Raw genomic sequence first — 17,689 nt, 5'->3', positions numbered from 1 at the left:
ATTTTAGTTCTCCTTTCCCAATGATAGAAATAGAAGATATTGAAACTGGTTATTTCTTTTCATCAGATGAGATTAATTCTTTGAAACCTGAAATATGCCCAGTTCTATTTTTACCATGTAATGTTTTTATTGTTTATTCAGGAATTTTACACAATGTACCCTGGTAGGACACTTTCTCTTCTTGCTGGTCCACATCCCCTATTTTGTGCTTTTTTCTCCTTCCAATTAAAGAACTATGTAGTCATTACATTAGTGTTATCCTATCCACACTTGTACTTTTTAGTGCATCGTCATACCTCTTCATGACCTGCCTCTTAAAGATAACTGAGATATTTTGAATTCCTTGCCAAAAGGGGCATCAACTGTGAAACCTACACTTTACCATGTTTATAGCCATTCTTAATGGCTCTCTTCAATGTTTTCCTAGACTGTAACTTTTCTTGGGGTGAGGGGAAGAGGTTGCTGAAGAAGCCTTCAATGTTTCTCATTTTGGAGTCATCAATACCACTTCAGGAGATGTTTCCTTGCCCATAGCAGCCTATGACAGCATGAAGCATTTAATTGCACATGGTTTCCTGGTTCAATATTTTGAAAATTCTTTTAAAAAACATACCTTATTGAGTTAAAACATTTCAAAATACTGGATATAATACATCTACGAAGTGTAAATGGGTCAACAAATGCAGGCTTCTGTTCAGCTTGCTTTCTTCACTTTATTCAGGCTGGTATACCATGCCCACGGAACAATCCTGTACATTCATAATCAAAATGAATTTCCCACATCAACTAACATAGTTAAAATAATCCTACAAGAGGCCCATCACCTGGATGAGCATAGAGTCTGTCAAGCTGAGAATTAACATTAACTATCACAGCTTTCTTACATCCATTACCTCTGACATACTGAAACATCCTTACTTCTTTGAAATGAAAACAACTGGATCATAGACTAATGTTTAATTTTTAAAATGTGTTCTTGACTTTGATTTGCAGCATTTTGTATGGGCTTGTTCTGCTGTATTTGTCGAGTGCATTGGATTGAAGTTGTTTGTTTGCTGTTTCTTTACCCTATCTTTTTTGGAACTTCACACATAAGCACTGCATCTACATCATTCCTGCACCAACTTTCCTTGAGCCCACCCTCTCTCCCCAAACATTTCCTCTTCTTAATGCATAAACAACTTATTGCGTCCACTTAGCATTGATGCTATGAACATGTGTCCAGGGCTGACCACTTGAAAGTCGACAATGTGTGCTGGTTCTCTACATTGGAGGACATTGATTGTCCCTCAGCAGCCATGTCACCAATCTGTGCCCACATGACATTTTGTGGTACCATTGTGGAGGTCTTTTTCTGGTAATCATTTTGCATGAGCCTTACATTTAATTAGATGTTCTTTTTTTAAAATGTATCAATTAAGGTTAGGCACCTAGTGGATAGTTCTCTGCATTTTCACCAGTTTGAGGTCTCTGTAATTGTCTCATCATCTTTTGCAACAATTTTTAGCTTTGATCAGGGGTGATACCATACTTATTAGTGAGTATAAAGATAATTTTTAGAATACCACTATTTTATGTTAGAGGAATAATGGTAGTTCTAGGTTCCCATCTAGGGTCTATGACCTCTAGAACCATGATGGGTTTGGTAAGTTATACTACTAGATGTTAACTGACTCTCATTAACTGTATCTTATGGTCATTTAGGCAGCCTTAATTAAGCAATTATGTTGGTTAATGTCAATATAAAAATGTCAGTATTGGAATGTTGGGTATATCTTCCTGAAACAATTGTTATTGGGTTTTATCAGCTATGCAGGTGGATAGTGCAACTGATTAGTTTTCCTTAAATTGCACAACACTTTCCTATACTAGAGTCATCAGAGAGGCTACCAGTGATCAGAGAGGTTTCAGATCACTTCCTCCAAGTTCTCTGTACAAAGAACCTGATGTCTTCAAAAATATCAGACCTTTTCAACATCTAAAATTCATCTACACAGTTATAAAAGCCTATATTGTTTTGTGAGACTACTGTATTGTTCCAGTCAAGAGACCAAAGAAAACTTTTTCATGGCTGAAACTGATATTTTCTTTAGATAGTTCATGGCTCTTGTTGGGAGCATCATAACTTCATGTAATGTAACTCTATCAAACAAATATGCACATGCATAACTGTCTATATGTTATAAGTATCATTGTCTACATCATGTGGTGACTTGAATAATAATTTCCTTCACAGGCTTTGTCTTCTGAATTCTTGGTTCCCAGTTGGAGGTTATGACTAGGAAGGATTAGGAGGTGTGCTTTTAAGTTGCCCCATTTTCCTATTATCTTTTTTATACACTTTTATAAAATTTATATTCCAGTTCTTCATATTCTTTAAGGTCTCTGTCACAAATAAATGAACAAAATTCCCCCCAAACCCAAAACAAGCAAACAAACAAACAAACCAAACCAAACCAAACCAAACTCAGAATTCAGCACCCAGTCCTTCAATTATCCCAAGACTTGATCCCAAGATACCATTCCCACTCCTTCTTAAAAGGGGAAAAATATCCATAGGAGGGGATATGGATGCAAAGTTTAGAACAGCGACTCAAGAAATATCCATTCAGAGCCTGACCCACATGTGATTCATGTATACAGTCACCAAAACTAGATAAGGTTGATGAAGCTAAAAAAATGCATTCTGAAAGGGACTGGATATAGATCTCTCCTGAGAGACACATCCAGAGCATGTCCAATACAGAGGTCAATGCTAGCAGCAAACCACTGAACTGAGAACAGGACCCCCTTGGGGGGAATTAGAGGAAGGATTGAAAGAGGTGAAGGAGCGTACAACCCCATAAAAACATCAATGCCAACCAACCAGAGCTCCCAGGGACTAAACCACTACTGAAAGACTATGCATGGACTGACCCAGGGCTTCAACTACATATGTAGCAGAGAATAACCTTGTTGGGGCACCAATGGAAGTGGAAGCCATTGGTCCTGCCAAGGTTGGACGCCCAGTGCAATATGGGGTGGCAATAAGGGGGAGGTATAAGGGAAATACCCTTATGGGGGAGGGTGATGGGAGGGAATGGGGGCTTATGGACAGGAAACTGGGAAGAGGAATCACATTTGAAATGTAAGTAAAGAAATATATCTAATAAATTTCTTTTTAATGGACAGAGTTAACAAAGTCTAAGACAGCTAGTCAGAATCAGTCACCACTAGAGCCCAGCTATGCTACTGGAGCAAGCTCTGAATTTTTTCAAAAGCTGAAACACAAGGCAATGACCATAAAACCTACTTAATGAAGGTGATAGAACCACTTAAAGAGAGAATGATTAAATCCCTCAAAGAAATCAAGGAAAAGAGAAATAAAAATTGGAGAAAATATATAAGTCCCTTGAAGAGAGCTAAAAAGCAAAAGAAAACAAACATCCATGAAATCTGTGACAGTATGAAAGCCCAAGCCCAAGACCAAGAAGAATAGAAGATTGAGAAGAATCCCATCTCATTGTCCCAGAAATAATTTTTAACAAAATAATAAAAAAGTTTCTAAGCTAAAGAAGGACATTCATTTAAAAGTCAAAGAAATGTACAGAAGAAACTTATTGGGCCAGTAAAAATGTCCCCTTGCCACATAATAATAAAAACACTGAACATGTAGAACAGAGAAAGAATAGTAAAAGCTTGCAGGAGAAAAAGACCGTGAAACATATAAAGGCAGATCTACTAGTATCATACTTGACCATTCAACCCACACTTTAAAAGACAGAAGGGCCTAAACAAATATCTTCCAGACCCTAGGACTTCACATAGGCCAGCCCAGACTATTATATCCAGCAAAGTTTCAATCAGCATATATATCAAAAATAAGATACTCCATGAAAAAAAATCTTTAAAAATACCTGGGGATTTAGTTCAGTGGTAGAGCGCTTGCCTAGCAAGCGCAAGGCCCTGGGTTCAGTCCCCAGCTCCGAAAAAAAGAAAAAAAAATACCTATTCACAAATCCAGCCCCATAGCAAACACTTGAAGGAAAATTCCAACCAAGGAGGTTAACTACATCCATACAAACACAGGAAATAAATAATCTTATACCAACAAAACCCAACAAAGGTAAGAAAACACACACACGCGCGCACACACACACACACACACACACACTGCCACCACCATCACCACCTCCAAAATCACTACCACCACTAACAACAAAATAAAAATAATTAACAATTTTTCATTGATATCTCTCAATATCAAGGGATATAATCACCAATAAAGAAAGAGTAACAAAATGGGTACAAAAACAAGTTCTAATATCCTGCTACATATAAGAAACACACTTTGATACCTATGTTAGGCTTTACCTCAGAGTAAATAAAGCGTTGGGAAATGATTTTCTAAGCAAGTGATGAACCTATTCTATTCACTAACAAAATAGACTTCTAACCAAAATTATTTGACAGAGAAGGATTAGGACATTTCATAGTCACCAAAGGAAAATAAATCTACCATGACGGCTTCTTAATTCTAAACATAGATGCATGGATTGCAAGGGTACCTGCTGCTGTTAAAGAAACATTAATAAAACTTAAATTACATAGAAAATCACACAGCAATATTAGGAGATTTCAGTATCCCACTCTCACCAGGAAACAGGGAGAGACAAAAGCTGAATAGAAAAATATTGGAGTTAGCATGTTAAAATCAAAAACATATCAATTGCACAGTCTAGCCAAACACGAAAGATTATACCTTTCTCTCAGCATATCATGGAACCTTCTCCAAAACTGACTATGTATTCTGTCACAAAGCAAGTTTCAACGGGCGCATGAAAATTAAAATATCCCCCAACATTTTATCAGATCAACACAGGTCAAAGCTGGATTTCAACAATAGAAACAACACAAGTCTTACAATCTCATGGAAATGGGACCAATCTCTACTGAATACCTAATATATCAAGATAGAAATGAAGAAATAAAGATATTAAAATTTTTCAATTAAAATGAATGCACAACATACCCAAACTAATAGAACACAATGGAAGTGGTGCTATGAGGTAAATTCACTGGGTGTCTTTATGAAAAAAATGGAAAAATCTCATACTAGAAACTTAGCAGTACATCTGAAGTCTCTTTAAAAAAAAACCCTCTATTGGTTATGCTATTTTGGTTTACTCCTCTAATTGGAGACACATGCTCCAACAGATGCTACACTAGCACATAGATCCCCTGGTAAGCCTCCTGCTGTGGATTCTCAACAGTAACCCACAATCTTCCCAGCCTAACTCACCAGCCACTCCTCTCTTTTCAGGACTTTATCCTTGCTCACACCTCTGCTCCCCCAGAAGTCTTACTAGCATCTAAGTCTCCAGAGCCAAGCCAGCACTGAAAAACCCAGAAGTCACAGCAGCACCCAGAATCCTGGAAGATCTCCAGTTAGACCAGCAGCCAGGAAGGTTGTCAGAACTCCATTCACCATCTTGTGTAGAAACTTCCTGCTCTACCAGAGTCCAAGCCAGCCATCTAGCACCCAGATTGGACCTAGATCCTCCACTCAACCACAACACTCTCCAGCTAGAAGACCAGAGGAAAACAAAGAAATAAAAGAAAAAAATCTGTTCATCAAAATCAACAACTATACCTATAATTACTCCAAACTCAGATGCCAGTATAAGAACACAATCAAAAACACCCAGGACAATGTGTCACCATCAGAGCATAGCCATCCTACTACATTAAGCATTAACTATCCACCTCCACTAAAACACAAGAAAATGACCTCAAACCCAACTTTATAAAGATGATGTAAATCTTTAAACAGGAAATGAATTAATTCTTCAAAGAATTGAAGGAAAAAGAAAAACGAAATTAGAGGAAATAAACAAATATCTTAAAGAAACCCAAGAAAGCCAAGAATACACAAACACTTCAAGAAAATAAATAAAACTTTTCAAGGCACAAAAAAATGAAACTAGAAACAATAAAAAAGAACAGAAACTGTGAGAATTCTGCAAGTAGAAAAATAGAGGTAAGTGAACAGGAACTACAGACTCAAATATCACCCACAGAGTACAAGAAATAGAAGAGGGAATCTTGGGTATTGAAGAAACCACAAAAGAAATAAGTACAACTGTCAAAGAAAATGTTAAATTTCAGATATCCTTGGCACAAAATTTACAGGAAATCTGTGATACCATGAAAAGTCCAACTGATGAATTTTAGGAATATCAGAAAATAATCCCAACTCAAACACTCAGAAAATATTCTTAACAAAATCAGAGAAGAAAATGTTTCTAACCCAGTGAAAGACATGTCTGTAAAAGTACCAGGTTAAGAACACTAGATTCGGAGAAGAAAGTCCCTTTACTGCATAGTAATCATACATAGAGAACAAAGAAAAATATTAAATGCAAAGGAAGAAGGCTAAGTAACATACAATGGCAGACTTATAAGTATTAGACCTGACTTCTTAATGAAGTCTATAAACAAGAAGGATCTTGAACAATATATGTAATCATAGATGTAAGTTCAAACTACTATACTCAGCAAAACTATCAATTATAATTAACAGAAATGGCAATATATTTCATTGTTCAGTCAAACCTGAACAATGTCTATGCACACACCCAGACCTACAGACAGTACAAAAATGAAATCTCCAACCCATGAAAATACAAGCCAGTAATCTAATATTATCAAAATCCTGAACAGGGAAACAAAAACCTTCTCTCTTTGTCTCTCTCTCTCTCTCTCTCTCTCTCTCTCTCTCTCTCTCTCTCTCTCTCACACACACACACACACACACACACACACACACACACACACAAAGAAAAGAAAGAGAGCCAGAGCCAGAAAGACAGAGACAGAGATACAGAGAGAGTAAAATTACCATGACAAACAACAACAAAATTACAGGGATTAACAATAATTGATCATTAATATTTCAGAATATCAATAGACTTGATTTACCTATAAAATGACACAGGTTAAAAAAAATGGAATCCCTCTTTCTTGAGTATACAAGAAACACACCTCAAATTCAAAGCTAGTCATCACCAAAGAATGAAGGGACGGAAAAGATTTTCCAAGAAAATAAACCTTAGAAACAAGCGAGGGTAGCTATATTCTAATATCTCACCAAAGACTCTTTAAACCAAAGTTAATCAAAAGATATGGGAAAGAAATCTTTACTCCTCATAGAAAAATCAACTGAGAAGATGTTTCAATTCTTTTTTTTAAATTTTTTATTAGATATATTTCTTTATTTACATTTCAAACATTATTCCCCTTTCCGGTTTCCTGTCCATAAGCCCCCATTCACTTCCCTCACCTCCCCCATACAAGTATTCCTCCTTATTGCCCCCTCCTATATTCCCCTGCATAGGGACACAATTGTTTATAAAAGAAACACTACTAAATCTTAAATCACTCTTGAAACCCCATACATTGATAGTGTGAGACTTCATTATCACACTCTCACCAATAAAAAGGTTATCTAGACAAAAATTATACAGCTCAGTACTGGATCTAACAAACATTGTGAACCAAATTGACCTAACAAATATTTACAGATCATTTTACCAAAACAACAACAAAATATCTTCTCAGAACTTCATGGCAGCTTCTGCAAAATTGACCACTTACTTAGTCACAAAGCAAGCATCAACAGGTACAAGAAAGTTTAAGATAACCCCTATTTTCTATATGTCCACTAAAAAATAAAGCTATATTTCAAAATCAGAAACAATAGAAAGCCTACAAAGTATTGGAAACTGAACAAATCTCTATTGAGTGACTACTGGGTCAAGGCAGAGATAAATAAATAAGGCTCCCTAGAGTGTTATGGAAATGAATTAAAAATATAGTAGTTACATGGAAAAAAACATTATTTTATTAGAGGAAGGTGGTGGGCCCCTCCTTTAGGTAAAAACAGCATGAGTAGATACAGGACTACTGCGGAGTAATTGCCCAACACAGAGACATATGATGAAGAAGACGATAGATGGGTCAATATTGATGGACAGAGAGTGTTATATTATTATATTATTCTTTAAATTTTATAGAACGATTGACCAGATCACATCCCCTTGCTTTCCTATCTTTAAAAAGACAATTGCATAAATTTTGGCTAAGAGAGAATAAACGACTAAAGATTCCAGACAGCTGGCAGTCCTGTTGTTATCTGAGAGATGATATTTAGAGATGGAGGTAAATGAGGTTTATGACAACCACCTGGCACCAGTCCGATTCTCAGGGAAATTTATTTCCTGTCTTGCTTTCTGTTCTGTACTTCATGTAAACTGTTAAACTTTTTCTTGGTTATTGTTTGAGTGTACCCCGGCAAGGGGCCAAAAAATTAGATCCTGTTCAAGCATTATATATAACCACAAAGCAGATTTCAGTAAAATTGCAGCAGATTCAAAGCACCCTGAGTGTCTATCTGTCATTTTGCCAAACCTGTGCCTTCCTGAGTACCAGAGCCCTGATTTTCCGTGGAGTCCTCCATCTGAGTGGTCCATGGTAATAATGGTCTACTTTCTTTTTGGGCTTCATATGATCTGTGAATTTTTTTCTTAGTTATACCAAGCTTGTGGGTTAATATACACTTATCAGTGAGTGCATACCATGTGGTTCTTTTGTGACTGGGATACCTTACTCAGGATGATATTTCCTATTTCCATCCATTTGACTAAGAATTTCATGTAATCATTGTTTCTAATAGCCAAGGAGTAATCCATTACTTAACTGTACCACATTTTCTGTATCCATTCCTCTGTGGAAGGACATCTAGTTCCTTTTCAGCTTCTGGATACATAAATAAGACTGCTACAAACATAGTGGCAGATGTATCCTTGCATACGCTCGAGCATCTGTTGGATAAATGCCCAGGAGTGGGATAGCTGGGTCCTCAGGTAGTACTATGTCCAATTTTCTGAGGAACCTCCAGACTGATTTCCAGAGAGGTTGTACCAGTCTGCAATCCCACCAACAGTGAAGGAGTGTTCCTCTTTCTCCACATCCTTGCTGGCATCTGCTGTCACCTGAGATTTTGATCTTAGCCATTCTGACTGATGTGAGGTGGAATCTCAGAGTTGTTTTAATTTGCATTCCCCTGATGACTAAGGATGACGAACATTTTTTAGGTCCTTCTCAGCCGTTCAATATTTCTCAAATGAGAAATCTTTGTTTATCTTCATACTTCATTTTTAACAAGATTTTTGATTCTTTGGAGTCTAACTTCTTGAGGTCTTTGTATATAATAGATATTAGCCCTCCCTCAGATGTAGGATTGATTAAGATCTTTTTCAATGGGTTGGCTGCTGTTTTGTCCTATTGACAGTGTCCTTTGCCTTACAGAAACTGCAATTTTATGAGGTCCCATTTGTGGATTATTGATCTTAGAATATAAGACAATGGTGTTCTGTTCAGGAAATATTCCCCAGTGTCTTTGTGTTTGAGGCTCTTCCCCACTTTCTCTTCTATTATTTTCAGTGTCTGGTTTAATGTGGAGGTCTCTGATCCACTTGGACTTAAGCTTTGTACAGGGTGATAAATAAGGGTTGATTTTCATTCTTCAATATGCTGTCCTCCAGTTGAACCAGTAGCATTTGTTGAAAATGTTCCCTTTTTCCCAGTGGATAGTTTTAGTTCCTTTGTCAAATATCAGGTGAACATATGTATGTGGACTCATTTCTGGGTCTTCAATTATATTCCATTGATCTGCTTGCCTGTGTCTACACCAATACCACCTAGTTTTTATCATGGTTGCTCTGTAATAAAGCTTGAGGACAGGGATAGTGATACTCCAGAAGGTCTTTTACTGTTGAAAATAGTTTTGACTATCCTGGGATTTTTGCTTTTCCGAATGAATTAGAAAGTTGCTCTAATTCTATGAAGAATTGAGTTGGAATTTTGATAGGAATTGCATTGAATCTGTAGATTGCTTTTGGCAACATGGTCATTTTTACTATATTAATCCTGTCAATCCATAAGCATGGAAAATCTTTCTATCTTCTGAGATCTTCTTCAGTTTCTTTCTTCAGAGACTTGAAGTTCTTGTCATACAGATATTTCACTTGCTTGGTTAGAATCACACCAAGGTGTTTTATATTTTTTTGTGGCCATTGTGAAGGGTGTAATTTCTCTAACTTCTTTCTCAGCCTGGTTATCGTTTGAGAAGAGGAAGCTACTGATTTCTTTGAGATAATTTTATATCCGGCTCTTTTGCTGAAGTTGTTTATCACATTTAGGAGTTCTCTGAGGGAATTTTTGGGGTCACTTAAACATTCTATCATATCACCTGCAAATAGTGATATTTTAACTTCTAGCTTTCCAATTTGTATCACTTTGACCTCCTTTTGTTATCTAATTGATCTGGCAGAACTTCAAGTACTATATTGAAAAGGTAAAGAGAGAGTGGGTAGCCTTGTCTAGTCCCTGATTTTAGTGGAATTGCTCGTTTCTCTCCATTTAGTTTGAGATTGGCTACTAATTTGCTGTATATTGCATTTACTATGTTTAGGTATGGCCCTTGAATTTCTGATTCTTCCAAACTTTCATCATAAAGGGATGTATAATTTTTTCAAATGTTTTCTCAGCATTTAGTGAGATGATCATTTGTTTGTTTGTTTGTTTGTTTTTGTTTTTGTTTTTGAGTTTGGTTATATAGTGGATTATGTTGATGGATTTCCTTTTATTGAACCATTCTTGCATCCCTGGGATGAAGCTGCCTGATCATGATGAATGATTGTTTTGATGTGTTCTTAGATTCCGTTTGCAAATTTTATTGAGTATTTTTCCATCAATATTCATGAGGGAAATTGGTCTGAAGTTTAGGGTCTCTGTGTGGTTTACATATAAGCTTAATTGTGGTTTCAAAAAAAAAGAATTGGATAGTGTTCCTTCTGTTTTATATTTTCTGGAATATTTTGAAGAGTATTGGTATTAGGTCTTCTTAAAGGTCTGATAGAATTCTGCTCTAAACCCATCTGCTCCTTGGCTTTTTGTTTGTTTGTTTGTTTGTTTGTTTGTTTGGGAGAGTTTTAATAACTGCTTCTATTTCTTTAGGAGTTATGGGACTCTTTAGATGGTTTACCTGATCCTGATTTAACTTTGTTACCTGGTATCTATCTAGAAAACTGTCCATTTCCTCCAGATCTTCTGGTTTTGTTGAATATAGGCTTTTGTAGTAGGTTCTGATAATTTTTTGAATTTCCTCAGTTTCTGTTGTTATGTCTCCTTTTCATTTTTGATTTTGTTAATTTGAATACTGTGTCTCTGCCTTCCAGTTAGGCTGGCCAAGGGTTTATCTATTTTGTTGATTTTGTCAAAGAACCAGCTGCTGGTTTTGTTGAATCTTTGTATAGTCATTTTTGCTTGTACTTGGTCGATTTAATCTTGAGTTTGATTGTTTCCTGCTGCTCCTCCGCTTAGGTGAATTTGTTTCTTTTTGCTATAGAACTTTCAGGTATGCTCTCAAGCAGTTAGTGGATGCTCTCACCAAATTCTTTTTTGGAGACACTGAGAGCCATGAATTTTCCTCTTAGCACTGCTTTCCTTGTGTCCCATAAGTTTGGATGTGTTCTGCCTCCGTTTTCATTAAATTCTAAACACTCTTTTTTCTTCTTTTATTTCTTCCTTGACCAAGTTGTCATTGAGGAGAACATTGTTAAGCTTCCATGTGTACGTAGGCTTTCTCTTGTTTTTCCTGTGATTGAACACCAGCCTTAGTCCATGGTGATCTGAGAAAATGAATGGGATTATTTCAATCTCCTTGAATCTATTGAGGCCCATTTTGTGATCAATTATATGGTCAATTTTTGAGAAGGTTCCATGAGGTGCTGAGAAGGCATATTCTTTTGTTTTAGGATGAAATGTTCTATAGCTGTCTATTAAATCCATTTGGTTCATAACTTCTGTTAGTTTCACTGTGTCTCCATTTCTGTTTCCATGATCTGTCCATTGAGAAGAGTTGTTTGTTGATGTCTGCTACTATCATTGTTTGAGATGCAGTGTATGCTTTGAGCTTCTGTAAAGTTTATTTTATGAATGTGGATGCCCTGTCTCATGGAGCATATGTGTTCAGAATTGAGAGTTCATCTTGGTAAATTTTTCCTTGAGGAATATGAAGTGTCCTTCCTTATCTTTTTTGATAAATTTTGTTTGAAAGTTGATTTTATTTGATATTAGAATGGCTATTCCTGATTGTTTCTTGGGACCATTTACTTGGAAAAATTTTTCCAGACTTTTACTCTGAGGTAGTGTCTGTCTTTCTCACTGATGTGTGTTTCCTGTATGTAGTAAATTGCTGAATCTTCTTTACATATCCAGTCTGTTTGTCTATGTCTTTTTATTGGGGAAATGAGTCCATTGATTTTTTAAGACCTATTAAGGAATAGTGATTGTTGCTTCCTGCTATTTTTGTTGTTAGAGGTTGAATTATGTTTGTTTGGCTCTCTTCTTTTGGGTTCATTGCAAATAGATTACTTTCTTGCTTTTTCTGGGGGGTAGTGTGTGTGTGTGTGTGTGTGTGTGTGTGTGTGTGTGTGTGTGTGTGTTGGAGTTTTCCATCTATTATTCTTCATAGGGCTGGATTTGTGGAAAGATTGTGTGCAAATTTGTTTTTTTCATGAAATATCTTGGTTCCTCCATCTATGGTCATTGAGAGTTTTACTGGATATAGTAGCCTGGGCTGGCATTTGTGTTCTCTGGGGGTCTGTATGACATCTGCCCAGGATTCTCTGGCTTTCATAGTCTCTGTTGAAAAGTCTGGTTTAATTCTGATAGGTCTGCATTTATATGTTACTTGACATTTTCTCTTACTGCTTTTAATATTCTTTGTTGCTTTTGTGTATTTGTTGTTTTGACTATTATATGACTGGAGCAATTTCTTTTCTGGTCCCATCTATTTGGAGTTCTGCAGGTTTCTTGTATGTTTATGAGCATCTCTTTCTTTAGGTTAGGGGAGTTTTCTTCTATAATTTTGTTGAAGATGTTTACTGGCCCTTAAAGTTGAGAAACTTTGCTCTCTTCTATACCCATCATTCTTAGGTTTTGTCTTCTCCTTGTGTCCTGGAATTCCTGCAGGTTTTGGGTTAGGAGCTTTTTGCATTTTCTTTGACTATTGTGTCAATGGTTTCTATGGTGTCTTCTGCCCCTGATATTCTCTCTTCTATCTCTTGTATTATGTTGGTAATGCTTGTGTCCATGATGCCTGATCTCTTTCCTAGATTGTCTACCTCCAGTGTTGTTGTCCTTTGTGATTTCTTAATGTTTCTCTGTCTCCATTTTTAGATCCTAGATGGTTTTGTTTAATTCTTTTATCTGTTTGGTTGTATTTTCCTTTAATTCGTTAAATGACTTTTGTGTTTCCTCTTCAAGGGCTTCTTCTTGTTTACCGTTATTGCCCTGTATTTCTTTAAGGGCATTATTTATGTCCTTCTTAAATACTTCTATCACCATCATGAAGTATTATATTAAATCCAAATCTTGCTTTTCTTGTATGTTGGGATATCCACTATTTGCTGTGTTGGGAGAACTGGGTTCTGATAATGCTAAGTAGTCATGGTTTCTATTGCTTAGGTTCATGTCCTTTTTTCATGCCATCTGGTTTTCTCTGAAGTCAGTTGGTCTTCCTGTCTCTGACTGGAGCTTGTCCTGACTGTGGGCCTGGGAGCCTCTGAGCCTCTGAGCCTCTGAGCCACTGAGCCTCTGACCCTGTGATCTTTGGAGTGAGTGCTCCTGTCAGATCAGCTCTGTGCCAGCAGGTTTTGGATCAAGAGCTATGGAACAGCACCAGCTCTGGGCACAGATGGGTCCTCAAAAGGGACCTCAGTCTTTGTATCACTTTTCTCCAAGTCTCCAGTTGAACCTCTTTCCCTATCTCACTCCCTGTTCTGTTTTTCTATCTTACCTACCTCTCCATCACATTTGTTATTTGTAGTTGACCTTGGGGTACTTCCAACCATTCTTTAAATACTAATGTTGCTATGTCTGGGAAAATGTGATTTAAAAATTCTGCTATCCTAATAAAAGAGCCACAGAAACTCAATTGAAAACACATGTCTTTAGAAGAATCTCATGATATAAACTTCTATTGCTACTCTATCCTCTTTCTTTCTGAGCTGATAGCACTCCTGCAAACATGTGAACGTTCCTAAGACCTGCCGGACATTCTGCAAGAAATGTGGGAAACACCAATCCCACAAGGTGACACAGTACAAGAAGGGCAAAGATTCTAAGTATGTCCCAGGAAAGCAGCATTATGACAGTAAACAGAGTGGCTATGGCAGGCAGACTAAGCCCATTTCCTAAATGCTAAAACTGCAAAGAAGATTGTGCTGAGACTGGAGTGTGTTGAGCCGAACTACAGATTTAAGAGGATACTGGCTATTAAGAGATGCAAGCATTTTGAACTAGGAGGTGACAAGAAGAGAAAGGGCCAAGTGATCCAGTTCTAAGCTGATTTTGTTATGAAGACAATAAAATCTTGACCTTTCAAACAAAAAAAGAAGAATCACATATACAAAACAAAAAAGTATGTAAATAGAAAATTATTATTATCTTCTCTCTAGAAAATCACTTTTTAATTTTGAACTATTTTATTTCTCTATTTAGTTCAAGCTTAATTGTATAGCAACCTTGTCTTAGATAAATGTCTAATGTCTAGCATGTACATTCTTTCTACTGGGTATTCTTAACTTTCTCGGATCTGTTTGTTCAAACACATAATAATTGTTATACTATGTTGCATTCTGTAACATAAAAAACTATGGAAATATGAAAAGAGTTGAGGCAGTGACACAGGAAAAAGAAAACAAAGGGAGAAATTAAGGGTCTTTAAAGGCAAGGAAAATTTGGTTTTTGATACTTGACCAGTGGAAGCAATTAACACACATATCAAAAACCAGATTGCTTGACCCTGGAAATGAATTCTATTTAAAAAGATAAGGGTTTTAGACCACAGTAGGTGAATTGGATTACACCAAGTTTAGAATTTGGTGAAGAATACTGATGGTGAAGTAGGACCATTTATTGGTGGAAAGGAGCAAATAGAATGATTATAGTACAAAATTTTATATACACCTAAAGTATTCATATTAAAATCTATGTAATTCCCCTTTTTAAAAAAGTAGATAGGTGGAAATTCTAGGATAGATATACAAATACAGACCATCATACACAAAACACACACTACACCAAGCACACCACATACACACATATATCCACATATAAACACAGACACATAAACACACATACACACACCAAACCACACACAAACGCAATATCCATACATACAGTTACACACAGTCATTAAATGTTAGAGTTCTGCATGAAACTATGACAAAATGAAAAAAACGACAAGATAAAAACCAAATGAAAGTATCCAATCACTTTAATATGCCATAAAAGGAGTATTAATCTCAAAAATTAAAATCCTTTTGAATTTTCACTTGATATTAACAAGGGATTTCAGGGACTAGGTAGAATGTGTACTAAAAACAACAGAAAGATGGCTGAAGTTTGTGATTCATTATTAAACACAAAGAACATAAAGCTGAGACTACACTTGACCTTTCAGGATCCTAGAGAAAAGTTGCCAATTCATGGGGAAGAAAGGGCAACTTTAGTGGACTTCCTGGGCTCCTAGGAGAGGACATGCCAATCTAAATATTTTCTGTTCATATCAAAGTAATGAGTCATTTCAATTTGTCATCTTTTCACATTCACCTTTCAATCTTTATCATATATTACTGTGTTCCTGCATCCTTGTTTTTAACAGGAGCACATATTAGCTTGAGGATTTCCAGCAGGGCCACCAGGTTATCTTGAATATTCTTTACAAATTTAAGAAAATACTCAAATATAAATTTAAGGGAAACACGGGGCCTGTTCTTTTAAATTTTATCATCTTCATTTTCTAGTATTAGACTAATAATTATTTAATATAAAAGAGTAGATAAATTAACAATTACACTCAAGAATAAAAACAAACTATACTAATAGGCAATAGGACAGAAACCATGCCACATAGTATAAGAAATGTTGCTACATATATTTATGCCAATCTCAACTCTTAATTGTTGCCTTTAACTGAAATGTATTCAAATATAATCTGAAATTTATCATTAGTATAATTATGAAAGACATTGTATATAGACATACATGTTGTTACTAGGTGATGTTAATATATCCAAAAATACCTTTCCTATATGAACATTGTTTGTTTGGTATTTTTAAGGCTGTGAGGTGTTTTTTAAAACAAATATTACATTTTGTTCAACTATTATGTTCCAGGTTATTTTAGATGAAATCTTTTTATGTAGCTCAGACTAAACCTGAGCTCTTAGCAACTCTCCACTTTTAGCTTCTAAAGTAATAAAATTGTCAGGGAATGATATCATAACTGGCTCAAAGACAATATTTTTATCATGTCATTTCTTTTTTATTTACTCCATCTGACAACAGATAATATTTTGTAATGGAAATCCCGGAGGTTGATTTTTACATGTTTTGCGTCAGTTTATATTACATGTCATATAACTGCCATCTTACTTCTCTTTAGCTTCTCACACAAGTACGTGAATGTAGGGAAAGTGGGAGGATAGCGACAAGATAAGAGGAAATAGATGAGGGTAGGAAGTTTATGATCACCTAAAATGCATTATTCTCATGCATGGAATTCTCAAAAGACACAGGGAACAAAATTAAAATAAAGGAAACGAAAGATCAGAAGTGTTGTAATCTCAGTAAATAACAAAATATAAAATGCATTAAAATAAAGGCAAATATAACAAAACATATTTCTGAATTTCTTAAGATTTTAACAAAGTAAAATGTAATAAGAGAAAAGGAAAACAATCCTATTTGAAGTTCGAAAATCCAATCCAACAGAATAATAAAAGAGCCACAAGAGAAAGCTCAAGAATGAGAGACATCATCATCTACATATTCAGAAATGCTGTGAAGGTACTTTACAGAATTCTCTAGTGTATATGCGGAGGACCTGCTACAGAGATGTCTACACCTATATCCTGTGCTTGGTGCTTCATTCTCTATAAGTTCATCTGAGCCTTGATTAGTTATTATAGAAGACTTTGTTTTCCTGATGTCCTCTGTCCCTTCTACTCTCCATCACTTATTCTTTCTTTTCCTCTAAGGAGTTCACTGAGTTCCAAGGAGAGTATGTGATGGAGACATCATGTTTTGAGCTATGCCTTCCAAGGAATCTCTCACTCTGCATAATATCTCGCTATGTATCTCTGGATTTATTCCCATCTAATACAGGAGGAAACCTCTCTGGTGATGGCAGAATAAGACTCAAATGTGTAATTGTAGCAGATTTTTATTAATAGTGATTTTAGTGTTGGGTGTTTCTGTTTGTTTCTTTGGGTCATTGGTTGTTTTAGCTTTTTTGCTTCCATCTTTTAGACAAGTAAGATAAGGTCTCTATGCCATCTATATTCTGGGTCCAGGTCACCCAAGCAGTATCAAGTATGGATATCATGGAGTGGACGTTAAGTCAAAGCAAACGTCTTCCATATGGTTAGAGTCACCCTTGTACCTGCATAATTTGTATCCTCACAGATGGTAGATATAGGGTTTTGTGGTTTCATTGATATTTACTATTTTCTTTTGGTATCCTTCAGAGGATGCCTGTAGGCAGCAGCCCTTCCCTGACCATGGGCAAACACATGGG

The 17,689-nt window shown here is 36.1% G+C and overlaps 1 pseudogene; it reads left to right on the top strand.

Annotated features, from left to right (window-relative positions):
* The first annotated feature begins 1,633 nt into the window (after positions 1 to 1,633).
* On the top strand, positions 1,634 to 14,492 carry LOC116898442 (annotated as a pseudogene).
* Positions 14,493 to 17,689: the final 3,197 nt, after the last annotated feature.

The sequence above is a fragment of the Rattus rattus genome, chromosome 4, assembly GCF_011064425.1.
Source record: "Rattus rattus isolate New Zealand chromosome 4, Rrattus_CSIRO_v1, whole genome shotgun sequence".
Lineage (NCBI taxonomy): Eukaryota > Metazoa > Chordata > Mammalia > Rodentia > Muridae > Rattus > Rattus rattus.
This window is presented reverse-complemented; position numbering and strand designations above follow the sequence as displayed.